Source organism: Pelodiscus sinensis, chromosome 11, assembly GCF_049634645.1.
Source record: "Pelodiscus sinensis isolate JC-2024 chromosome 11, ASM4963464v1, whole genome shotgun sequence".
In the NCBI taxonomy this organism is placed as follows: domain Eukaryota; kingdom Metazoa; phylum Chordata; order Testudines; family Trionychidae; genus Pelodiscus; species Pelodiscus sinensis.
Window position 1 is genome coordinate 10,136,381 of NC_134721.1, and position 27,413 is coordinate 10,163,793.

The 27,413-nt window shown below is 46.3% G+C and overlaps 1 protein-coding gene across 31 annotated transcripts in view; it reads right to left on the reverse strand.

Moving 5' to 3' along the window:
- Positions 1 to 27,413, reverse strand: part of FOXP1 (forkhead box P1) — a 562,577-nt gene that overhangs the window by 513,635 nt on the left and 21,529 nt on the right. For 5 of the 31 annotated variants that reach the window (XM_075938611.1, XM_075938589.1, XM_075938602.1 and 2 more), the window contains one exon: positions 11,618 to 11,712. The exons of 25 other annotated variants lie outside the window; for them this stretch is intronic. The gene's annotated coding sequence lies outside the window, so the exon portion shown is untranslated. Of the gene's footprint in view, positions 1 to 11,617; positions 11,713 to 14,977; positions 15,094 to 27,413 lie in introns of all 31 variants that reach the window. One more of the 31 variants, XM_075938596.1, reaches the window with a different exon arrangement.

A 27,413-nucleotide genomic window follows, 5' to 3' on the forward strand; every position in this document is an offset into this window, starting at 1 on the left:
GCTGGCTGTTCCCCTTGGTCAGGGAGTGAGGGGAAAATGCACATTTTGCTGCCTTCCTCATTTTGGCTGGGAAGCACAGAGGGGCAGACAATTTGTACTTTGCTCTCGCTCCTTTACAGGGACAGGAAGGGGAAGAGCAAGCAGTCCTGGAATGAATGGGGGGCGGAATTTGCCTCCTTACTCCTACTCCCACACCTACACCTACACCCACACACACACCCACTCTCCTGTGTCCCTCCCCACCCTCGAACCCTGACTCCTTCAACCCACACACCTCCTACTCTGACCTGTATTCATCCCCAACCTAGACTTCTGCACCCCCTATCTCTCCAGTCCCCTGCCTGTGCCCCTCCTTGAGGATACAACCAACACTGAGTAAATGTACTAGTTGTCTATATAACACACAGTCCAACTTAGCAGTGGTACAAGGGTACCACAAAACCATCAGCCAGTAACATAAAATATACCCAACAATTTCAGAGAAAAATTGATGAATTTTACTCAGACACACAGTTCATACTAGCCATACGAGGGTGATCCATTTAGCAGGAAACAGATCCAGTGAAGAGTGAATGGGAAGCGAGAGATTTGCACTGAACAGAAAAGTGCTTAACACGGTTACAGCAAAAGCTGCCAAAAGATATTATGGGTGCCTGCTCTTTGGACTTCATATACAGGCAGTCCCCGACCTACGAACGGGTTACGTTCTGAACACCTGGTCGTAACTCGATTTGGTCACAAGTTGGAAATATCCTTAAATGTGCTGCCCGTGCTGTTCGAAAAGCTTGACGTACATGGCTCTCAACTCGAAAATATTATAATGGGGTTAATGGAAGCTTGGTCGTAAGTACGGATGGTCGTAAGTCGGTGTGTTCGTAAGTCGGGGAGTGGCTGTAGTGGCGTCTAGAGGCACATAGATAAGAATCTGAAACACAGGGAGAATGGTTCTGGGTTACCTGTGTATAATGCAGAGTTTTACTTGATAACCGACACAGGCAATTTTGTTTCGATGGGAAAATAATTTGACGCTAATGAAAACATCAATTATACCCATCATGGTAATGGGTTGGCAAGTAGATGGTTTACAATCAGCTGGTAACGTCTCAGGACAGTTGTGCAAGGTTGTAATATAAATACATACACCTTTTCTTACTTTTCCTCACACAAAAAAATGAAACCGAAGTCCCAAAACTAATACAATCAAATCAAACAAAGGTGCTGAGAACATCAAAGGTTAATGTTCTTAGACAAAATGGTTAATGTTCTTCGACAACAATGGCTCGCTCTAGGGAGAATATGGTGGCTGCGATTATGGATTTATTGGCTTGTGTGGGAGGAGCAAGTAAGCATGCTCAAGCTATTTCTTTCCCCTATTTCTTTTCTTTTTTTTTTTTAATTAAACCTTCAATAGATGAGTAATAGAGATGTAGCCCTGTTAGTCTGGTCTTGCTTTGGTATATATGGTCATGCCAATTTTCTTCCACAATTTGATCTGAGGAAGTGGGTCTGGACCACGAAAACGCATCACCTAATAAACTATCTTGTTAGCCTTTAAAGTGCTGCATAGTCCTGTCTTTTGCTTCAATAGATGAGAATACTCTCAACTCTAATTTCTCCTACTGAAATGGTTAGCTTAAGCACCATCCCTAATGCATTTGCTGTCTGACTATTCTGCGGTAGGCATCTCTGGGTGTCTATTCCAAAGAGTTACAGTCCCAATGCCCTAGACCAGTGTTTCTCAAAGTAAGCGTTCCAGTTTCTTTACTTAACGGCCCTGCAGTCACAGAGTCTCGTGGCTCCCATTGGCTCCGGTTCGCCGTCTGCAGACAAGAGGAGTTGCGGGAAGCAGCAGTTTAGGGCCATGCCGCAGCCCCCTGTGAGAAACACTGCCGTAGATAGTTCTATATTCTCAGAGACCTCCCCGCCCCCCAAAGTATATCTAAATAGAGAGGGATCCAAGCAAGAAGGGAAAAAAAAATTAAGACTTCTGCAAAGTTCAGGAGTGTGGGATTAGGTTCCAGCAAGGGCCCCAGCTATATTGGTAAAGGAGTAGAGGTTAACTAGCCTATCTGAAAACCATCTTGATATCTAGTTTTTCCCAGTACTCAGCTCTTTGATTTGTTATACGCAGCTTTCCTATAGTGCATTTCAGCCAGGACTCTGAAGACATTTAATAGTTTTTAAGCAAGTAACACAACATCCTTCAGTAAGGTACCATTTCACTCACCATTAAAATGCAGCTGCCTCTGAGATGGAACAAGGAATATAATTTTAAAGTAGCATACAGCAACTGTAGCTTAGGGCAGGAAGCTAGATAAGAATGTATAGATAATAAACTGAAACTTTAAGAAATCTATACAGAAAAAATATGCGCTAAATATTAAATGTCTGCATCCCATTTTAGTTCAAATAATGAGATAAATTCATGGTGGATAGGTACATCAATGGCTTAACTAGGATGGGCAGGGATGATGTCCTTCTGTTTGTCAGAAGGTGGAGATGGACAACAGGGGATGGATCACTTGATTACCTGTTCTGTTCATTGCCTCTGGAGCACCTAGCATCGGCCACTGTCAGAAGACAGGATACTGGACTATGTGAACATTTGGTCAGACCCAACATAGTTGTTTTTATGTTCACACAAGTCAGGTTTTTAAGTGCACAGATAGCTATGTGGTTGTATCAACACCAACTTAACATAAACCTCAACGTACATGTGCCGTTAAGGGCTTATCTACATGCTGGTTTTGCAGATTTAAATATAACTGTTGCAGTCCTATGTTTTTGATACATGGTTCAACAGCCTTCTCCTCCAGTGTGGATTCAGAATGTTCAGAACTACAGGCAGTCCCCGGGCTACGTACAAGATAGGGACTGTAGGTTTGTTCTTAAGTTGAATCTGTATGTAAGTCGGAACTGGCATCCAGATTCAGCTGCTGCTGAAACTGATCAGTTTCAACAGCAGCTGAATCTGGACGCCAGTTCCGACTTACATACAGATTCAACTTAAGAACCCCAGGCATCCCCAAGTCAGCTGCTGCTGAAACTGATCAGCGGCTGATTCCAGGAAGCCCGGGGCAGGGGCTTCCTGTAGTCAGCCACTGGTCAGTTTCAGCAGCGGCTGACTTGGGGACGCCTGGGGCAGAGCAGCTGGGGTGCTGCTGGGTTGGTCCAGTAGCGCCGCCGCTCCTCGGCGCTACTGGACCAACCCAGCAGCACCCAAGCTGCTCTGCCCCAGGCGTCCTGATTCAGCCGCTGCTGAATCTGACCAGCAGTGGCTGAATCAGGACGCCTGGGGCAGAACATCTGGGGTGCTGCCTGGTTGGTCCAGTAGCGCCCAGAGCGGCGCTACGGGACCAACTGGCAGCGCCCCAGCTGCTGTACCACAGGTGTCCGGAGCAAAGCCATGGAGCACGGGGGCAGCGGGACAGCCCAGACGCACCGTGGCTGTCCTGCTGCCCTCGGGCTCCGTGGCTTTGCTCTGCTTTGTTCCCTGTCCCCCTGGTCTGCAGACCAGGGGGACGGGGAGCAAAGCCGCAGAACACGCGGGCAGCGGACAGCCCAGACGCGTCTGGGCTGTCTGCTGGCCGGGCGCTCCGCGGCTTGGCTCTGCCTTGCCTCCCCCCCCCCCCCCCCCGGTCTGCAGACCAGGGGAACCGGGGCGGGGGGGCAAAGCAGAGCCAAGCCTCGGAGCGCGTGGGCAGCCGACAGCCCCGTCCGCTGCCCACGTGTTCCGCCGCTTTGCTTCCTCTCCCTGGTCTGCTGGAGACCAGGGAGAGGAACGGCCCCGTTCGTAACTGCGGATCCGACATAAGTCGGATCCGCGTAACTCGGGGACTGCCTGTATAACATTTTGGTAACTGCTCTGACATAGGGTTAGTCTGGTTTTAACTAGACCATTGTCTAAAAACTGTGTATAGACCAGCCCTAAGTGAGGAGAGCATTTGCTTCTGTGTGCATGTGTCTGTCTGAAAATGGGATCCACTGTCATTTTCAACCTGAATTCACAACATCTGGTCTTTCGATAGCCCCTAACAGGCTAAGTTCTGCCTGTTATCTAATATGCAGGTGTTTGTTGAGCCTTCCTCCTCCACCCTTTTAACCCTCCCCAAATGAGCACACGAGGATGCACAGCTGAAGTGAGGACGATATAATCCCTTGGGCTTTCACTTTACAGCTAGAAAAAGCCACAGGTTTTCACCTTAGGATATAACTAGCATGCACGAGCCATCTTGAAATTAAAAAAAGTGGAGACAAGTAACTTCAGTTTTACCAAGCCATAAATTCACATCAGTCCTATACCCATCTGAGGCTGGACCTCACTTATTTTACAGTTCACCCCACTGTATTTGTACTTCAAGATAGCTATGGGGAATTAGTTAATCTAAAGTAACACTACACATGCACACAGAGACTCCTTTTTTAGGAAGGGCAAGAAGGCCTCACCCTGGTCCAGGGGTGGGAAAAGGGGCCAGCCTGCCAAGCCAGTGGATCTGGCTCACAGCCGCCCTTCTGCTCCCCCGCCCCTAGCCAATCGAGACCTGGGGACAGGGGAGCGTGCAAAGTCCCCTCCCTCCGCCATGGGTGCTCAGCAGCCAGAGAAAAATGCCAGCTGTTTTAAAACAGCCAGTGGTTCTCTCTCGCTGCTGCGTGCCTGCCCTGGGCAGGGCAAAGGCAGAGGGTAAGAAACTTCACGCACTCCCGCACTGTCAGGTCAATCAAGGTCTGTGGGCAGGAGAGAAGAAAAGTCTCCTGGCCCCTCCCTTTCTGCCCATGGCCCCAACCCTTCCGCCCATGGCCCCGCCCCTTCCAGGGCAGCCCGGGGCCACTTCAGAAATTTGTGAAGTGGCCCCCTTTTAAAAATTATTGCCCACCAAACCTGGAGTCAACAGAAAGTCCAACTTTAGCACTAAAAGACAGGGCTTTGCAAAGGTAAATGCAGGTTCACCAGGCCTTTGCCTCCCACATGATTTAACAAGTGCTGGAATCAACTAAAAAGGGAATTTCCCACCAATCTATCCTCTTAGCTAGTGATAAGGAATCACAGTCGGATTGCTGCAAAGGAAAGGAAATTGGGAAATTAAAAAGGAACTGACTGGGGTGGATAAAATCCCCAATCTGATAGTGTTAAGGAGGACGGTTCTATTTCAGGCATGGATGGGAAGAAAACACTCTTCATGGTTAAATTAGAATAGATTGAGACAAAAGGACAAGATTTACGTTAAAAGCTTTGGCTTACTGCAGGAGCGGGTGAGGGGTTAAGCATCCTGCGTCTACAGTGGACAGAGTTACCGCTCACTGATTCTATCAACAAAGAAGAGGTTTGGGGTAAGAAAGTTTCCTCTTAAAGATGGTTTAATGTTGAAAATCAGGAGACTAGTTGGGGGGAGGAGTGTGAAAATGAACCCTCCCCTGATGAAATATGAGAGGGGCTCTGATAAGTTTTGCCACAGTTACCATATTTCTGGAGTGCAGGCATCCCTTTTAGGATTTAAAGGGAAAGGTGCATCTTCACAATGGAAAGAGTAAGACCCTCTGTAACTGAAATTGGCTTCTATTTTATAATAAAACGGACCTAAGAGAAGTTAGATCATTTGGGAAAAGGTTCCACTGATCTAGTGAAATGAGCTACCGTCCATTCAAAAACATTTTATATACAACAGCCAGAAGAGAGAGCGACTCAGAACGAAGCAACACCCTGAATACCTGTCTTACTTGCTTAGCTTAAAAACCCCTCTTACTAGTTAGAACTCAGTCAGTTCTCAAACACTGGAAAGGGTTTTTTTTGTAAGTCGAGGTGCAAAAGACAAAGAAAGGTTTGAAGATTTTATTTTTCAAGTCATGGGTAAATTGGAGCAGATTCCTGCCGGATAGGAAGTTTGACAACAGGCCTACCAAAACAACCCTGCGTCTTATTTACTCCATCCTGTTGAGCCAACAGGTACTATGTCCCATCTTTTCTGTGCCCCAGTCTCAGGGGAAAGGAGTTTCTTGCTGCACAGCTTCCAATCACTTCCCTGCAGAACCCGCCTTCCACTTTGGTACAGGGAAGTACACACGCTGCCTGGAGCAACTTTAGAGTTTACACTGGACACTCATGATAGAAGTCCTCATTCATATTACATGCAACTAGCTGAAAAAGTAGCTCCGGTCTTAAACAAAAACAACTTCTTAACAAGCTGTATTATGCCCCAAAATGAAATGTTGTACAATTAGCTGTCATTTGACAGCTTTTATGGATTTCTTTTTACAACCGTTTCCAGGTGTTTTCTTCCTTTAAGTCTATTTATTAAAAAGTGTTAGGATGCAGCCAAAATAATTTTTTTGCACACGTATCTACTTGCATGACCATAAGTCATTCTGGTTTCAAATAACGGGTATGAACGCCTGCATTTGCACTACAGCTGCTTGCATATGTAATTATTTATTTAGTGCAAGGGTGGGGAACCTAAGGCCCGGGAGCTAGATGCAGCCTCCCGCTTGCCTGGATCCAGCCCCTAAAGCTCGGAATGACCCACCCAGCATTAAGGAGTCCACACTGGTGCTCCAGCCCCCTTCCCATTCTCCCATGGGGCTGGAGCACACAAAATCTACTAGCCTGGGCTCCCCTAAGCTCTGGTGTGAAAAGGGTATGTGAGGAGTGTCTTCCTCCTTCTCAGTCATGGGCCACATAAGTCAGGGGTTTGGGGGACGGGGGGGTTGTTGTTTTTGCTTTTTGTTTTTGCTTACTTGTGTGTGCAGCCCCCGACTGATTTTCTGTGAGTCAGTGTAGGGATGTAAGTGACTAGCTGACTACCCAATAAGCATAAGCTTATCAGATAGTCGAGTAGTGACTTGACTAGTCACTCCCTCCCCACCCCCGCTCCCTCCATCAGAGAGAGGCAGCAAAGTGGGGGGAGCCAGTGCTGGGGGGAGCCAGTTTAAAAGCCAGTTCCCCCAGCACCGTCTCCATTGGGGGGCAGGGGAGGTAGAGACACAGCAGGGAAACAGCGCAAGTGGGGAATGAAGCAGTCCCCACTTGCACCGGGTTCCAACTGCTGAGCTTCTGCTTTTGAAACGTAGCAAGAGCCTTGTGTGGCTGAAACGCCACAGTTGGAACACGCTTGCCCCGTGTTCCCTGCTGTTCTTCTGCCTTTTAAATGTAGCAAAAGCCGCGGGTGGCGCAGCCAGGATAGCGAGCGCCCCACCTCCCCCTTATCGACTAATCGATTGAAATTCCATCGACTACTCAATTAGCTGATGAATCAAAATTTAACATCCCTAGGTCAGTGGCCCCCAACCCAAAAAAGGTTCCCCATCCTTGATTTAGGGTGTTTAAGGGCTGGGAGGAGACAAGAAGGTGGGTGATGAGATTTTGAGTCTGCTTCATGGGAAAACACCTGCAAGAGACACATTTGAGATTTTCACTTCCTAAGCCAGCTGGAGGAAGCCTCTAAGGACTGGGAGAATGAGAGCTGCACAAATCCCTATTCATACTCCACTTGCCACCCAGACCTGCTGACGGGATGTCCAAAGTGGGCAAGTACCCTGGGGGCTGGAGATTTAAAGAGGCCCAGGGCCCCAGTTCGTGCCGCTGGCGGTATCCAAAGCCCCGGGCCCTTTAAATCACCAGAGGAGTCCCACATAGAGTGCTCCAAGTGGTGCTGAGAGCTACTTGGGGGATGCTAGCCCTTGCCCCGCCCCTTCCACTTGAGGGCCTGCCCCTTCCAAGCCTGCAGAGCCACCCCCTGCTTTGCCTAAGGATCCAATGAATCTGATCAGTATCAGAATCCAGGACTTTAGAAAGGCGAAGACTTAAATATTAGCTCACTAGGATCATGCAAATGGGCCAGTGGAACACACGCATATGGGGTTAGGTATAAAACTCACATCACGGAGTTATCGGCACTTCACTTTAAGACGATAAAGATACAAAGTAGCCTCAGCTCACTCACAGGCAAAAAGCCCATAGAAATAACCTGCTTGCAAGAACTTGCTTCACTCATTCTGGTTCGGTCACAAACACTTTTGAACTTTTGGATCCATTAATGAGATCCATCGGAGCTGCATTCCAGCATAAAATTAGCAGAATAGTTCTGCAACTCCAGAGAACCTGCTGTGGCTAGCTAATGTCTTGCCCTGAAGTATCACCTCTCCTGGGTGAGAAAAGCAAAAGATGGTCCACACAAAAGAACACAAGTAGTACGCCTTATTTTGAAGGCTAAGCAAATGGCCAGTAGTGAGAGGGGGAGTGTAAAAAATCAACTCAGAAAGGATTTGATCAGGGATTCAAAGAAGGTCCATGGTGCTACATTTAGATTCAATGACAGAAAAAAATCTTTTACCCTGGGCCAAATCAAGGTACCAGCTTCAGTGACAGGAGACAAAGACATCATCTTTAGTCTGTGTTCCTGATTGACTACAGAACCCTCAACACCACAACTGCTCCAGGAACACAAACATTTTTGTCAATACACCCCATAGGGAGGGTGCAAAATACGAGCTAGGGCTTGTTTCTGCGGCAGCTATTCAAACAGGAAACAGAAGCTGAACAATGGGCTTTCAATCCAGGATGGGATGGTGCATTCCCCAAATTATTTGTCCAAACAGGAAAATAAATAGAAGGTGGGGGAGGAGGGTCATAGGGAGAAACATTTTGGAAAGGGATGAGATTCCCTGCCAGTCCAAGGGAGGAAACAAGCATGGCTTTCCTTCAATCTCAGGCCCTAGCCTAGAAGGTAAGGGCTCTTTTCACCATTTTCTTCACCTGGCAACTGCAATGGGACAGGCAGTGAGTTATGGAGAATGTTTTTCCAGTAAGCAGATCAGTCTCTTTTAAAAGAAGTCTCTTCCCTGCTGCTGATTTTGCTTCCCGCCTCGAGGTGCATGCTGCTGACTGGGCACAATGCCAGGCCTGCCGACGGGAAAGGGGGGACGACAAAGCAGGCACTTGCCCAGTGCCCCTTTGAATTGCGGCTGGAGTGCCACTCCTCATGGCGGGGGCCATGCGGAGGTCCATGTGTCAACAATGGCTAGCTGCCCCATAGGGACGTTAGCAACTAGTCAACAAGCAAATGTTTATCAGACAATCATGTAGCCGCTCAACTAGTCGCTCCCCCACCCCTTGTTGCCTCTATCAGAGAAATGCAGCGGGGGGGGGAGGGGGTCAGGGAGGAGCAGGAGCCTGTTCCCCCCAGCACCATCTCCACGGGGGGGCAAGGGACGCAGAGGCACAGCGGGGAAATGCTTGAGCACTCCCCGTGAGCGGAGAGTGCTTCAGTCCATGCTGGTTCTGGTTCCCACTGCCAGCGCTTCTGCTTTGGAAATGTACAAAAGCAGAAGGGCCATAGGGAGCAGGGGGTGAGCAGGGACTCAAACAGTCCCCACTCCCCCCATGCTCTCTGCAGCACCCCGCCCCCCTTGTGGGGGACAGGAGCCGATGCTGGGGGGAGCCAGCTTAAAAGCCAGTTCCCCTCAGCGCTGTCTCTGGGGTGCCGCGTGCCCCCCTCCCCTGCTGCCTCTAATACAGGCGGGGGAAGAGGGGAAGATAGGGGATGCTGCCGGGAAGCAGCCCCTGTCCACAGGGGTCCCAGAGGGGAGCTGGGGCCCCCAGGACAGGAGCGGTTGCCACCAAGCAGCCCCTGTTTGCAGCAGCCAGGGCTGGCCATGGTCAGGGGCTGCTCAGCAGCCCCTGTCCATGACAAACAGGGGCTGCTGGACTCAGCGCAAACCGGCTTGAGCTGAGCAGTCCCAGCTTGAGTTGATTGCTGCGCCTCTGGACTGCTGCTCTCACTACATTTAAAATGCAGAGCAGCAGTGCAGGTGGCTCCGGAGCCGGCTCATGGAGCTACCTCCGCTGCAGCTCTGCACAGCAGCGCTTATCGACTAATCGTATAGTCGATATTAACAGCATCGACTAAACAATTAGCCAGATAATCACATTTTAACATCTTTGCGCCTTCCACCGGAGGCACCGTCCCCTCTCATACCTTGTTCTAGGCCCGCAGTGGCTGTTGGCCCGGCCACACATAGCTGTTCCCTTCACGGATCCCATCGGTTCCTGCTGCCTGACTGGACTACCAGATTGCTTGCAACCTGGGTTTCAGCAGTACCTCCAACTGCAAACCCAAAAAGCAATTTCTGGAGGGGATCTTGCCGGTGGGGTAAATTGCCTGAAACCAGGTTCAGTTCATCGCTAGATGTGTTCACCAGTATTTAATATACTGGTGGATTATATGCACGGGCCTGCGTAACCCAGAACAAACAGGATCCAAGTGCTGAATCATATTTCCTGGACTCTGCCACCATTTAGTGCAGCAGGTTGGAAATCCAACTGGAGGTTTAAGTTTTTAAAAAAGGGAAGGTTTAAGTAAAGGTGAAAGTGAATTATTCCTGTAGCCACTGTTTGCTATTTAGACAAAGTCTGTATTTATTTTGTGCTGCCCCAACATTTTCTTCTTTGAGAAGACCTGGCTGCCTCACAGAAGAGGACGGGGTGAAGTTGGAAGGTTTGGGGCAAGTGTAGCGAGGGTAAAGTGCCTCTGGGAAGTTATGGTAGTTTAGGATGGCAGGATAATGTCCCCCAATGTATATTCCTAATAATAGACGTTGGGGGCTTGAGGCTGTTTCTGGAATTATTTAGCCGTGATCACTGCTGAGCCGAAGATTTAAAAAAAACAACCCCAAAACACACAGTGCAGTTGACCATTCTTCATTCCTTCCCATACGCCTTTCAGTGTTCTGGCAGATTCTAAAAAATACAGGACCAAATGAGAGATTTGAGGGCTGGGATGACACCACGATTAGTCAGAATGAATGGGCAAGGCTTCAGATTTCGTTAAATGGAGTATTAGTCACCGAGCGAGCTCCCTGATCTTGCCGGTAGCTAACAAGCCCTAGACTTGCACTGGACTACACAGCCAGTCAGTCGGCAGCAAGCCAGGGTGAGAGGCGCTATCATGCCCCAGCTCGCTGCGAACCGAGTTGGCATGTGGACACTGCTAACAGCACAGGGGAAGTGCAGCCACCAGACGTTAAGCCAGTTTCTCTCAAACCTCTCCAGACTACTGTACCACTTTCAGGGCTCTGATACCCCACAAGTTTTGCCTCACTTTAAAAAGACAGTTACCTTTTACCAGAACTGGTATTCTTAGAAATTTGCTTGCTCATGTCCTTTCTGTATCAGAAGTGTGTGCTCACCATATCCAGGTGTGCAGGCAATTTTACCTCAGCAGTATCCATAGGGGACCAATTGTGGACCCTTTTGGAGTAGCGCCTGAGTGCCACGGTAAAAGGGGCATTGCCATTTCTTCTTGCCGGAAATGCCAAAAATGGGGAAGGGCAGGATGTTGAATGGACAAAAGCAGCGTCTTGCTAAGAAAACCAGTTATGCAACAGCTATGCCTTTTTCTTCAAGTGCCTGCTCATGTCCATTCCACTCTAGGGGACTCCAAGCCCTACCCATGGAGGCAGGTGGGAATTCACAGCTGCACAGATTGTAATACTGCTCTACCAAGCCCAGTGTTGTCTCTGGCCTACTGAGCGATGGTGTAATGAGATGTGAACATACAGACAGAACTACATAACAGCTCTACATGTCCTGGGTAGGGAAGCATGCCAGAAGGCCATCAACAAATACCTTCGTTCAAGTCAAATGAGCACTGACAATCGGCGAGGCAGGACCCACACCAGCTCACAGCAGGACTTTATGCAGGAGGTGATCCAGTTGGAAATCTGCAAAGAAACGGAAGGCCCTTTACCTGATTTGCTGTACTAACAAAGAGCAGAGTTGACTTATGGAAAGGCTTGGTACGTTCTAGAAAATCGGCCAAACCCCATCAGGTGTCCAGCACGTGAAGACATCTCTCTTCACCAGTCTTGCGTGGTTTGGGACAGAAGACCAGCAGGAATCTGTCCTGATTCACATAGAAAATAGAAAGCATGGGGACTGTACTTGATGAGGGGACTAGACTCGATGACCTCTCGAGGTCCCTTCCAGTCCTAGTATTCTAGGATTCAGCCGAAAGGACCTTGCCCTTCTAAAAGGCAGGATATGGTGGTGCTAAGGTCAAGGGTTTAGTCTCAGAGACTCGTCTCACTGACATCACCGCTACCATGCTCAGACTAGGGATGTAAGCGACTAGTCGACTCTCCGATAAACAAAAGCTTACCAGATAGGCCACTAGTCCCTCAACTAGTCACTCCCCATCCCCCACCTTTGCTGCCCCATCAGAGGCAGTAAGGGTGGGAGCAGAAGCTGAAGCTGTGGGGAGCCAGTTTAAAAGCCAGTTCCCCCCAGTACCATTTCCACGGGGAGCAAGGGAGTAGCAGGGACTAGGTGTGAGCTGATCAGCTGATTCCCAGCTCACGCCCAATCCCAGATGCTGCACCTCTACTTTTAAAATGTATTACAAGCCTGCCAGCTTTTAATACATCTCAAAATCAGAAGCACAGCAGAGGGGAGGGTCCTAGCACACGCCAGGACAGTTGATTCCTGGCTTACTCTGGGTCCCCCCATTCCTGCTGCGCTTTAGCCTTTTAAATGTATTAAGAACCAACAGGCTCCTCTGGGAGCCACAAAACCCCAGTCTGGAGACCCTCCGAAGTGTGCACCTCAGTCGAGGTCTGAAGCGTCCAATCCCAGCTCGACGGAGCAAGGGGGGTTGTTGAACAGAACTTCTTCTGGAATGGGTCCAACACTACAAGGAGGTAAGTATGCACCTGGACTGGGAATAAGCCAATGCCAGCCACTTATGGGGCCACATGCAGAGTGGACAACATGTTCATGCTTCCACCTGGCCTACCAGAGGCAGGCAAACCCTGGCCACCATCAGGGGAAACGTGGATACCTCCACAATGAGGTCAGGGTCTGAAATCTGCATAGCAGCAGGAACACTTTCGCAGGGTTGAATTGAACACTGCTCCAATGAATTCTATCCTTTGTACCGGAACTAACGTGGACTTTTTGTCACTGACCAGTAGGCCCAGAGAGTGGCACATGGATCGCAAAGCCACAATGTCTCATTCGACTGGAGTCTTGCTGGGGCCTTTTGCCACCCAGCAATCGAGGTACAGGTAAATCTGGATTCCCCGGCATCTCAGGTTAGCAGCCACCACCGCCATGCACTTAGTAAACACCCTCAGTATTTTGGCTTGGCCAAATGGGAGTCCTACAAACTGGTAGTGGGCAGAATCTACCATAAATTGGAGGAAACATCTGTGACCTAGGAAGATTGCTACATGAAAGGATGTGTCCTTCAAGTTAAGGTCAGCACACCAGTCTCCTGGATGTAGGGAGGGAATAATGGGAGGCTGAGGGCATCATGCAGAACTCGTTTCTTTAAGTACCTGTTGTGGTCTCCGAGGTCTAGGATGGGACATGACCATGCTTGGCCTTTGAGATTTAAAAAAAAAAAAATGTACATAAAGAATAGAACCCTCTGTTCCTGTATGCAAGAGGAACCTCCTCCACCGTACCCAGTAACCTCTGAACCTCCTGCACAAGACGACTTTCGTGAGAAGGGTTCCTGCACAGGAATGGGGAAGGGATGGAAAGAAACTGGAAGGTATTACCCTGCACCACAGTGTTCAGAGTCCAGCAGTCCAAGGTCACAGCTGTCCACACAGGAAGAACGGTATTTGGGGAGGGGGGAAAAACCAAGAAGAATTGCGTACTGGGAACATCCTAGTAGGTCCTCAGGTGCACCCTCAAAACTATTTGGAGTGGGCTGAGCCCAACTGGGCAGAGGGAGGGGATGAATGGCTCAGGCAGTGCCTGAAAGCCTTAGCATTCTTGTGAGGTGGATCCTGCTGGAACAGGTGTCTTTGCCTCTGAGACAGCTGTGGTTTCAATGACCCATACCTGGGATGTACAGCCTCAGGGCTTTCAGGGTGGTATGGGAGTCCTTCAACCCATGCAGCTTGCTGTCCGTCTGCTCCACAAAAGGTAGACCAGCTCCTTGTCTCAATTATGAGACATCTATAGACTTCCTATCGCTCTCTCTGCTTGTACCATGAGGCCCTCTACCTGGACAATAAAGCAACTACACCTTCTTCTCCCTCCAATAAGGCACCTGACTCAGGATGTGAGATGACAAACAAACATAAAATATTGTTGTTACCCCAAAAGGACAAAGAGTGGGAGGAGGAAACAGAAATATGAAGGGACTTGACTAAGATCCCACACGTGGTCAGTAGCAGATCTGAGAACAGAACTCGCAGTTCCTGACTCCAGCCCAGTGCCAAAAGCCATTCAATCACACTCTTCCATAACTTTGAGATGTTGTTCCTTCTTCTTCTCATAGCCCATAAAGAAAGAGCTCTAGAAGCATGGTGAAAAGCTTCTCTCTCCTTGCAACCAGGAGTCTACAGATTAAGTCCCGAAACCTGCTGAAGGATTATGTAACTTTCTTGCCAAAAACTCAATTTCTCAGGGAGTTGCATGAGGAGTTACAGGAGGCAGCAAAAAACATGAATGCAGTGAATCCAGCCACTAGTACAAGATGCTCTCGTACTGGATTGTTAAGAAATCATTTACTGTCAAAAAGACTGACAGAGCAGCGAGTGTCAATTTGCTATGTTGTCCCATTCTCTTTCAGGGTCACAAGTATATGGGAATTTTTAAATTCTTACATTGTCTTCCTGGTTCTGGCATGGATTTTTCCTTATGTGGCCTTTGTCAAGTCACTTAACATCTTTGCACCTCAGAGTCATGATTTTTAAGACAGGAATCCTATTTATAATAACCACAGGTGACTGGGGAGATGGATTAATTATTATGAAGGTCAAATGTTCCATTAGTGTAAAGAATACAGGCCAAGGTATTCAGATGTAACTAGTGATTTTTAGTGGCTTGCTATTCAGATGCTGAACTTATGACCATTCAAATTCATGATTTTCACTTTCTGAAAGTTAGGTGTCTCTTACAATAGCTTAAGAAGAGTATCCAAAATTACTAGTCATCTTTGACATCTTGGCCATAATGGAGAAAGCCTCTTACCTCTATTCTGGATTTATGCTCCCAAGTTCATTTTCTCCTTAACCACCAGTCTACTTCCTGTTTGATCTCAGAGAAGCTTACTAGCTCTCTGTTTAGGAGAGAACCTTCCAAGCTCCCTTGATCATAAAAGGAAAGGATAAAAGGATTTGTAAGCACTCTTTTCTGGAACATTACTCTCATCTGATGAGCAAGCGCTGATTGCCTTGTTACAAAGGTTCACATCTGTTTTGAGTTCTATACCCAAGATATTCTCTGTGATACCTGCATTTTTACCAGTCTGCCCCCAGACTGACTTTGTACATTTTTTGTTTTGTTTTGTAAGACTAAAGGAGTATCTCCTTCAGTTTAAGCACAAGATTGACCCACATTAAAAAAAAAAAACCTCGAAATACTTCAGATCTGATGCTGAACATTCTCCAAACTTTATACAAGTATTTTATTTTTAAAATTTGCCATTGGTGGCAATTGTACCAGGAGTGATGCATGGAGGAGAGGAGTGAAAGAGGCTGGGGAATCTTTCAATAAGCATGCAGACTAGGGATGTTTAGACGCATGTAGTTCATTAATCATGTAGTCAACTACCCTCACTGTGGCTCTGCATTTCAAGCCCTTTAAGTGCTGGCAGGCAGAGCACCTGCTTATCGGTTAATCATTTCATCGACTACACTATTACATCCCTAATACAGGCACCGTTCCTTCATTGCAACAACAGCAAATGCAGGGTAAAGCCAAGTTAAGATACTAATCATAACTCCAAAGCTGTGCCAATATCACTAAAGACCTTTTAGTTTGAGGGAAGAGGAAAAGATGAGAGAGAAAAAATACATGCATGTCTTGAACAGAAAACAAGGGCAGTAATCAATAAAAATGACACTTTATTCTTCTACGGAATTTTAGCCAAAGGACTTCAGAAACACTATGTAAGCACTAAGACCCAGTTACTGAAGCATAATACAGGAACCATATTTTTGTTCTGTGTACAGTACTAAGCGTACTAAGCGCTCCTAGGTATTTTAGTAACAAAAATGATCCCTTATAGACAAAGACACACCAGTCTTAAGGAACTAGCATGAAGTTAATTGTCTCCCAGAGATAAGACCTGAACTACTGACTTCCAGGCTATACTTCACGCCATTAGCCAAAAGACCCCTCTTTTCAAAAAATAAATCCTGAAAGTGCTGTATTTTCATTTAAGAAAAAGAGCTATTTATTAATATTTAAGAAAACTGGTCTTGTAATTCACTATTTTAAAACCGGCCTAGTTTTTAAGACATACTAGGCCCTGAACCTTTTTCAACAGCCCCTCACAGCAGGGTATCTCCAGTTAGTGTATCTGTTGCCGTTTGTTCCTACTGTTATTTCTCAATAAAGTACATACTACACAACAGCTATGGCTGGGACATTCTAAAAGCATGTTATTGAAATCTGACACACATGCGCTTTTGTTCTCCCATAGCAGATGCACGTCTGCTAGCTTTTCTTTATTTCATCGCAAAAACAGATTGTGTCGTGCTGGTTTACTTATAAAGGACTTTAATCAACTTCCAAACATTATTTCTAAGTCTCCTCACATAATGTAGCATAGAGCTGAAGGGATTACACTGTCACTAAATGGATAATGTTGTGGTTTTCACTAAAAACTGTCACCTGGGCTCACCATGGGCACAAGAGTAGCAAACCACAATGGCAACCCCAGAGAGTTTTTTTTTTATTGCTATTAAAATTACAAATAGCTAATGTCCCTCAAGTTAACTCTTAAGTCTTATTTAGATCTAGTCCTCAACAGGGTGGGTTTGTAAAATGTCTGCTAATATAATATTCTACTTCCTCGATCAGGTTTTTAAGAGAGTAATCTATTGTACTCTTAATATAAGGAATTGAGTAACATACATAAACTAATGCATGGCTTGCTTTCATTTGAGAATATTAGCAATTTACTACAGATTTTTCAAATCTACTAAGAAATTTCAGTTCAAAAATAGATTGTAATGCTCAACAAATCACTGTCAAAGGCTGAGAGATATAGATGCTAGAATCCTGTAGATTATAAACCTTTTGTAGGACTTTCCAATGTCCTTTTGGGTCCTTTGTGGAAAAAAATAAAATACTTTCCTTTCTTGCTGGTTCATATTTTAAACCTTGAGTTTATTTCCACATTGTAAATTTTGGGTAGATGTCTAGCTATATTGGAGATCAGGTTACCGTGCAAAGGAGAAGAGATAAAGAATGATCCGCAGAGTTCCATCTGGTCCTAGAGAACAAAGCCTATTGACTTGAAACATGAGTAGCCCCTCACATACCTAATCTGCACAACCCATACTAGCAAGTGTCAGTGAAACATATTAGCTAGGGAAGCGAATATTAAACCAAGGAATACTTCTAATCAGCCGAAAATTTTACTTTCACGGTAGTTAAAAAACATCACCCTCGTGAGTATCTCCACGATTAAATAATTAGCAAGTTAGGGAAAATGGTCAAGTTCACAGTTTAAATCAGCTGGCCTTTCCCTCAATTTTTTCTTCTTATAATCAAGTATTTAATATAACTGCACACAAGTTTATACCTTACAATCAATCCCCGGCTATCTACAGGCCACCATCCGATGTGTGACAGACTTTTGAATACAAGAGTTTTTCAAGTCCGATATATTAAACGCCAGTTCACAGTACATTACATGTAAAATGATAAATCATGCTCACACAGAATGCTCCAGAGCAACCAGAGGGGTAACCCATTAAAATTCCCCTCTCACATGAGCAAGTCCAATGATATCTAATGATATCTACTGATATGAGTAGGCATTTGTGGGAACACATTCAAAACTTTTTGAGCAGTACGGTAGCATTAAACATAGTTCACAAAATGGTTAAAATCACAACATTTTTTCTCATGAAAAAACACACGCTTAACTCTTTTCTTCTGGCACATTAAATTTTCAATACCTCTAGGAAGATTTTATTTGGGTAAATCAACACTAAAGGTACATTTTAGCCTGTAAGCATATTAGGCCTTGCCTCTTTTGAGTATTTTTGGTTGCTGTTTTCATCTATTTCATAGGCTTTTTAGAACAAGAAATGATCAGTAAAAAGCATTTCCATGTCAAACATTTTTAAGTGGAACTGTTAAAACAAGAGAATCGGTTTTGAAACCACCTCATTTATTTGTTATCTCGATTCAACTGATGTAAAAATAATTGTCTGTAGGGGCCAAACTAAAGACAATGTTAAAGCACTTTAGCACTTTCCCTAAAATTGTTTCCATGCCATTTCCATCAGGCTGCTGCGGCAGATGTTGGCTGTTAAAGTGTGCAGACGACACAGTTCATGACTTTTCCGAGACGGCTGTGTGCCACATCTGTAGTTGATGAAATAGAGTGCAGAAGTGTGGCAGACAGAGAAAGAAAGTGTGAGAGACACAGACACAGGCTGGGCCAAATGAATGGTCTTCAACAGAGGGACTAAAAATAGACACACACTCACGCTTATACAATCTCTTCCTCCAACCTTATAAAGCCTCATCTGTCTATCCTATTATGGAGTCCGCCTATCAGAGGAACTTCCTGAATAGAACTTCAGCTGTGGAGAAAATGAGAGCATCCAGGAAGCAATGAGTTCACATTGAGGAAGCAAACTGCAGCAGCATTCTCAAACTGAAGCATCTCTCTTAGATCCTCATTAACTGGGCTGTAATCCAAGTTCATCTGGGCCCCAGAGAAAGGCAATGCTTGTGTTTAGACCGCACAATACTGACATAACATTAACAGATTTACATATGCAAAACTGTGAAGCAACAGGCATTCCCCCTCAATTGACCCACAGCTTGTAGTGGCTGCCGAGTTGTTCCCTGCTTAGGTTCTGTAACCAAGTGGGCGTCATGCGACTACCATCTGGGTACCACTTATTTAAAGCTGGCAGTCTTTCTGTAATAGGCAAGCTGGCAATAAGTGGGAAGGGAATAAATTGCATCATTTAGTTAACATCCACTTGCTTTGCGGCTGTTAAAAACCCATGACTGAATAATAATTTGGTTATTTCTTTTGCCAGACAATGCTGTCAGCCAGATTCTACTACGCATGCTGCAAAAACGTCAGCTTGCAAAATTTCTACTTCAAAAATAAATTGAAGAAATTTAGAGTGTAATGTGAGCTTGGAAGTTTCTCTAATGTTGGTCATTCAAATGCAATCAAGTTTTAGAAATAAAAATTTGTGCTAACCAATGGTAGCTAGGTTAAAAACCAGAAGTCCCCCCCCCCACATACACACCACACACCACCACCACCTCAGTTAGCCACCCAGCCTAAGTCACTAAACAAATCAAACAATGGCAACCAGTAATGAGGTGAGGAACTATGATCTGTTTATGGGAATGTTTGTTCAGAGGCTAACATTTTTCAGTTTCATGCTACTCACTGCCCTTCTCATCCAATGCTTTAATTCTTAGATTTTATCATTTCCTTCTGTCTAACACAACCGCTGCTTTCACGCACATGTATCAAAGAGAGCGGCTGAAACCATAGACCACTGCAATAGCATTCGAACCTATGCTTTGTAAAAACCAAAGCTTCTGAAGTGGGTTTCTCTTTGGGACTCTTTAGTTTTCAGAAATTAAGTTTCCAATAGTCATCAATCCTTCCCTCCACCCCCCTTTTCATAGAAATATAAGCTGTTTGCACACACATCTTGACACGAAACTTCTTCCAAGACTACAAGGAAAAGCCCATGCTGGGTCTGTTATCCTTTTGTATTACGAAAGTGTAACAAGGGTATGCATTATGAACTGTGGAGTTAACATTTGCAGCTAGATTGATGGCGAAGAAGAGCCAAGAACCCAGTCTGAGGGTTAGAGTCCACTGAACACAGGATACAAGTTCCTGAGATTCTACAGAGCCAGACTTATCCTTCCTTATTCCATTTTGAAAGCAAGTGCAGACTAGGAATGTAAAATTCCATTTAATCAGTTAACTGGTTAAACAGTCAGCTAGCCCAGCTACAGCAGCTCTCTGCTGGCCATGATGCTTACCAGGTAACTGGTTACCCATTCACATCCCTTGTGCAGAAATAATTTAAGATAACTAATGGGAAATGGGAAAAATTCATGAAGAACTTGCTCCAACTATTGACAAACACAACACAGCATCAGAGAATGGGACATAAATGCAGTGCAATCTAATTCTTCTCATAGCACATCTCCAAACAATCAGCAGCATCCTCCAGTGTGTACTACAAGTGCAGCTCAGCAATGGAGGGGAAGTCAGAAACCAGCTGTCCAGAACAACCGGGCAAAAGGAAATAGCACACATCTCCCAATGAAGCACCAGGGTACAATCCAGACTAGGGGAGGAGAGATTATGTCATCCCGTCATGCAACCTGGGGTGTCTTGAAATGCCTTCCTGTTGTAGCCTCCAACCTGAACTGCTCACAAGCAGCCACCAGCACACAGAACAGCGGGTGGCCAACATGGAACTGCAGCCTGTCAGTCACCACCGTTGGTTATACAGCAGTGTGATCCTCAATACACAGTAGAAATATATTAAATGTGTTATTCCTTGTCAATTCCTTTAAAGGAATAACGCACAATAGCTTTGCTTTTCTAAACAGAGTTACCTACACACCTGAATTTAAACACATTGGATTAGATAAAATAAGTTTATTAAGCTACAAAGAGATTTTGAGTGAGTACATGGAATGAGAAAGTCAGAAAGGGTTACAAGAAAAATCAAGATAAAACGTTTACTAACACCTAATAAAACTACTTCAGATTCAAGCAACATTTCTCACCACATGCTTCCAGCAAGATTACTAACCAAGCTCTTCCAGTCAAGACAAACCGCTCCCTACCTCACCGATTCCAATGCCTACTTCCTTTGTCTTCCAAGTATAGTGAATGTGATAGGCTGGGAATGGGGGAGAGGGGAAGACTCTTGGAGCGTTTGCCGCTCATTTTTACCGTTGCAGTCCCCCTCTTGAAAACTTTTTCAGCTGACAACCAAGTGACAAAGAGTCTATGTGGAAAGATGTTCCCTGATATTTATTCCCTGTTTGAGTTTCTTCTGTTCCCCTTCATGCTCTGCTTAATGCTTAAATGCAAGTTAAAATACGTTCTTTCATTTAGGACGGGCCTGTTTGATGCAGGGCTGTGGGGATTCGATTATGTGCAGGCCCACTGACAGAGGGGGCCCCCAAGAGGGCAGTTGCCCCAAGCCCTTTCAATTGCCAGTGGAGTGCTGTACAAGCCTTGCACTGGCTGCCCTCAGCCCCACCCCTTCTGTGAGCCTAGAGTTGGACCACCCACTCCACACAGAGGACCACGAAGGACGTTAACAACATCATAAGGGAACTGTGGTCACTTCTATGTTGCCAGATATATTGTAGCAGGACAATACTTAAAAACCAATTATGAATTTTCACATGCTATCTTACAAGGCATCCCTTGCACAAATATTACTACAGTGAAACCTTTGTTATCCGGCACTCTGTTAACCAGAAAACTTGGTAAATCAGCATTGCCCACAGCCACGGTACTGTCACATCTTCAGTTGCACAGGCCTGGCTTGGTTTACCATGATTGGCTTATTTTTTTATTTAAGAAGTACTAATCATCTTTAACTCAAAATAGAATTATGAGATCAACTGCCTCACATTACAAAACTACCCATATTAAAAACTTGAGTTTTACTATTATTGTCCATTGTTTTTTCCTAGGTTGATGGGACCCTCAGATAACCAGAATTTTTAGATAACTGGAACGCCCTAATCCCCGAGCATGCCAGATAACACAGGTTTTACTGTACAATAGTACAGTAAAGTGTGAACACAGGGTGCATGCCCTCCTACGTCCCCAGACTCCACTTTTGCAACTGTCCTCTTTTGATGTATGAGTGCCCTGGTAGAGCCTCCCACTGCATGAACATTGAGACAAAAATCCTAAGATGCGTATTGTTCCAGCAGAAAGTAATGAAGAATCCTACATGTGTTGTGGTGTAGGCTAGGGTTGCCAGGTGTCCGGTACTGTACCAGAAAGTCCAGTATTTGCGCGCTATGTCCGGTAAAAAAAAAAATCAGAAAATACCAGACATTTGCAATGCCCAGTATTTTCTGATTTTTCCAGCTGCGCACCGGACAGAAGCCTGCGGAGGCAGGGGGAGCGGCTGGGCATCCCGACTGTGAGGCAGGGCCACGATTGCTACTGGGAGCCCTCAATCGGTTGAGTGTGAGGAGAAAGGGAAGCCGCCTCCTCGCTCGTGCGTCGCCGGGAGCCTGTGTGGGACAGGCAGCAAGTGCCCAGGTCAGTCCCGCTCCCCGCTGGCCAATTTACTCAACTTCCCCCTTTCCCAGCTGGCCAGCCCTCCCCCACTTCCCTCCTGATCTCCCCCGGCCAGCCCCCTTGCAGTCCCCCAGCTCTGCTTCCCGCCGGCCCGTTCCTCTTCCTTGTCTCCCCCGGCCAGCGCTGCTGCACCTCTCCCCGCCCCCGCCAGCTCTGCTTCCCCCCCCTTCCTCCCGGCCCCCCCGCTGCACGCCCCCACCAGCTGTGCTTCCGGCTCCCCCTTCCTCCCAGCCAGCCCCGCACCCTTCCAGCCGGTTCCCCCTCCCCCGATATCCCGCAGCCATCCCCATTCCACCCGCCCCCGCACGACCAGCCCTGCTTCCCGTTGGCACCCCCATCTCCCCAGCCCCCCCCGTTAGCTGTTTCCAGGCCTCCCCCTTCCCAGCCAGGCCGGTCCTCCCTCCTCCGAAAAGCATGTCCGGGGTGTGGTGGGTGTTTTTTTGTTTATTTGTTTGTTTGAATGATTACCTGGTAACCCCTAGCAGTGGTTCTCAGAGGTCTTGGGTTTTTTTGGTCAACAACTTTGGTCCCCGCCCCTCCCCTTCCCCCCCCTGCAATAAATTTTTTTCACAGTGCTTTTGGGGGGAGGGGGGGGGTATTTTTCTTTCATCTGGCAACCCCAGTATAGGCAGGAACACAGAGGATTAGGCGGTTGCAAATGTTTAATCATTTGGAAGTGGCACAGGACAGTAGTAGGCAATACATCGAAGTGCAGGATTAACTCTTTGAAATGCTTTTAACTAGGGATGTGAAAGGTTAATTGGTTACCGAAATGGGTAATGCTTACCAGTTCTGGTCAACGGGCAGGGGCCAGAGCACATGGACTGCTCCAGCCCTCCAAGGCCCACTGCAGGGAGGGGGCTGCTCCGTCTGTGATGGGCCCAGCCTGGCCCCTCTGCCTGTCCCTTCCAGTCCTATTATTCTATGTTACAAGCTGGCTCCCCGGGAGCGAGGCCGGCAGTTCTTGCCAGCTCTGCTCCTTGGGAAACGGCAGCAAAGCCTCTTCTCCGCTCCCAGGGAGGTTTTGCTGTGAGCTCCGCACTATAAAGCTGAGTTACGCTTTATACTGCAGAACCTGCAGCATGTAACTGCTAGAATTGTTAGCAGTTAGCTTTTTAAACGCATTTTTGCATCCTTACTTTTAAATACATTACACGATTTTTTCTACTTTAAACTGCATCAATTGTGGACTGTGCAATGACCTTCCTGCAAGCTTCTCCATCAACATCATCATGCAGTTGTGACATCACACCTAGGAGGCACTAGACTACCCCAGTGGGGGCACAGAGGCTTTGTATTAACCAATGCATCTTGCACCCCACTGCAAATAGTACAGACAGCTCCATACTCTCACAGGAGTGGCTTATGTGCACAGAGCTGCAGGTCATGTCTCATCCTACTCTCTCAGAAGCTTCTCTTCTCTGCTCCCACAATCTCTCTGCACTCACCAAAGTAACACAGGCCAACAAACACACCCCATACAACAGCAGCATGGAGCCTGATCACAAAAGAGCAGAAAAAAAAATTGTTTGCACCAAAATAAAAGCCAGTCCCATCCCCAAGGGCATAAAACAGACGGGTGGGAGGAAGGAGGAGGCGGCAGGGCAGGTGAGAGAGGAAGATAAAATGGAAATAAAGAACAGGAACAGCTGACATAATAGGGTGGAGGGGGGGGGACTGTCAGAAAAGGAGAGATGCCAGCAGTGTTCCAGGGCATAGTGGCCACGTGCCAATTCCTTGCAGAGAAAATGAAACTTAGGAGCCTCTGCAACATCCTAAGTAACAAATCCCAGCTTGCACAGCATTCTAAGCTGTACCTGTATGTGCTCGGATAATTACAGTGCTTTCTCAACTCCTCTAATTGAGAATAAGCCTAATATTCTGGATTGTTTCTGTGGGGAGGAGACCTGAGAGCCTGACCAAATGATCCTTGGGAAAATATAGACTGCCTAAACGGTTTGTACTCAGAAATGGTTTACAATGCAGAACTTCCAAGCATGGCAGCATTTTTAATGGATGCAAGACCATCACACTAGTACAAACATCACATAAGTAACATACTTTACAGCCATTTCCAGTTACTTTTCTCCTGTAGAGCTAAAGGTCTAGAAAAATAAGCTCCTTGCCCCTTAAAAAAAAAAAAAAAAAGGTGCCATCAGCCACCTCAGCAAAACATGTACAGGTTTGGCCTTGACAAAGACAACAACTAAGGAAAACATTTGTTTGTAGAAAATGTTCCTTCCCATGATTATGAGATTGGTTACAAGTGCATTTCTTTCCTTGCAAAAAATGCATGTTGATGTTTAACTAGCACAGTCGGAGTACAGTGCTGTACTCATCACAAAGTACTATATATTTTAAAAATGCTTTAGTTGTGTGTCCAGAGTACCAACAGAAGACATTTCGAATCCCAGTGTATAATTTTAGGAATGCTGTGCAATTTCAAGAATACTTTTTCTTTTTTTAAAACCAGTATTATACTTATTTAAAACCAAGTAGGAATCCTGATTCCTCAAATTTTGCCTGCATTTAACAGAGACTAGAAAATGCTTTCTATTTTGTGAACGTCGGATTCTGGACTTTTTAGTCCAGGTTTCTCCAATTTCTTTGCAGTCGTGCAAGGATTCTGGTTACTGGGGAAGTGAAAGTAAGATTTTCACTTGCCTCTTTATCCCCATAGCATACCATAAGCTGCTTTAAATGCTCAGTACAAATGCATTTAGAGCATACAAGCAGGGGCAGATATAGGGCAGGGCGATCGGGGCAGCCGCCCCGGGCCCCGCGCTTCAAGAAGCCCTGTACATGCGCCGTGGCGCCACCGTGCATGCGCCGTGTGAAAGGGGGGCCCCGCGAAATTGTGCTGCCCTGGGCACCGCAAAATCCTCATCTGCCCCTGCATACAAGGCACAGCTGAGCTCATGACACTGCCTATGTGACAGTGAGTGTAGGTCACTCTACCTCTTTGGAGAGCACTTCATGGATTGACTAGTCACCCAAGAGCACTTGAAAGTATCATAAAACATCTCTGCTAAGATCACCCTTACATTATGCCTTAGGAGCACAAGACCTACTGTCACTACTGAATAGATCTATGACGTAACAACACTCTGAGCTGCCACCAAGAAATCACTACCCTGAAACATAAGTGTTTTAGGAAAGTAACAGATACTACAGAGAACTACAAAAATCAAAGACCTCCTCGCTACTGCTTTGTTTTCACTGTGGAATAGAAAAGCCATTCCCACCTTCAGTTTTGCATTTACCTCAGCAATGGCAAAAACGTATTACCCAGAAATGAACGGCAAACACAGACTCAATAATATTCCACTGTTAGGCCTGGGAAATTACAAAGCCTGCAGCCAAATTCAGCTATGATATAAACACCTCTTCACGAGCCGAAACTAGAATTAAATTTATTACCCTATGGTTTATCTCAACTAGGATTTAAAGGTGTGTTAGAAAGGTGCTAGACAGGGCATGCTAAAAAATCGATCACAGACAGGGCCGTATGTACTTTAAATGTGCTAAACTATGACAAAGGTGTAAAAACCCAGCTTCAGTGACTTAAAGCTGAGATCCAATTCTAGTTTCTCTCTGTTCACTCAAAGAACCACTATGGCTTAGTCCACAAATATTGTGGACTCTCTCTTCTTCCAGGCCTTCTGCACTAAATTTGCAATGGCTGGGGAGTGGGAGGTATTGGGGTTTTATTTGAATGTTCACGCTGAATGCAACTTTGGGTAACGGCAAGGTCTATGCTATTTTATTGGCTCTCTTGAACAAACTCATGATGTAGAAAAAACATTTAAACAAATAAGGCTTTGTCCAATGTCTTTATACAACAATAGCACAAGACAAAAAAGGCACCTTTGTTATTAAAAAAAAAAGTTATAGGGCATTTCTACTCTCACAATATGAAGTTCAAGCTGCAACCTTTACTGTAGAAACGGGGAACCTTTTGTCAGGGCACCACACAGCCCCGCAAAGGGGGAAGGGGTGCTAAAGGCTCGGGGCTTCCTCTAGATTCTGAGGTGGGACCAGAAATATGGGGCTATGGGTGCAGAAGGCAGCTCCGGGCTGGGGCAGGAGTACAGAAGAAGGCAGGAAAGAGATGGGGGCTCAGGACTGGGGTACAGGAAGGGATATGGGCTCCGAACAGGCAGCGCTTACATCAAGCTCCCGGCCTGCTGTGGCACCAAACTGCTCCCAGAAGAGGCGACCATGTCCAGCCCCTAGACAGAGGAGCCAAGTGGCCCTGTGCTGTGCATGTGGTCTGTGCCTACAGGCACTCCACCCATAGGCACACGCAGCTCCCATTAGTCACAGTTCCCAGCCAATGGGAGCTGCAGAGGCAGCGCTGGGGAGAGGGAGAAGCACATGAAGCTTCCCTGATTGCCCCTGCACCTAGAAGCTCAGAGATGCCAGCATCCATGGCTTCAGCCCCATGACGGGGATCCAAGGCTCACGACTTCCAGGACCGATTACATGAAGCAGTGGACCAGATGTGGCCTGAAGGCTGCAGGTTCCCCACCCCCTGCCTTACTAGGTAACGCACTACCCTGTAATGAATCCTCAGACCTTATTAGCCAAGGACTGCAGTTCTGCCTGGGAAAGGACTGTCGAAGTTGAACTTGACCAATATGCCAGTCAGACATGAAGTCAAGAGGGAATGGAACGAGCCAAAAACTATTTCCATCTCCAATGGGCAAATTATTCCTAGTCGCAAAGGGGAAAGGAAAAACAACTTGCTTCCTAAAAGATAAAGTATGCAAGTCAAGAGTTTACACCTGGACTCCCTGCTTCTTGGGCTCTGGATTCAGATTCACCGAAGAGACATTATTTTAAAAAAAATGGGGAGTAAAAGAGCTGTAAGTCGACTAGAGCAGTATTTCTTACACTTTTGAGACCATGGAACACCAAAGAATAGTATTTTTACTGCGGAACACCTCTGAAAATTTTCTTCAAAAAAAAAAAAAAAAATTGTCAGACAAAAAAAAGCCAAAAACAAAAAAGAGGTTGCGGCACACCTACGAGTTGTTCATGGACCACGAGTGTTCCACAGAACATAGTTTAAGAAACACTGGACTAGAGGAGACAGATCATTTTGGAAAG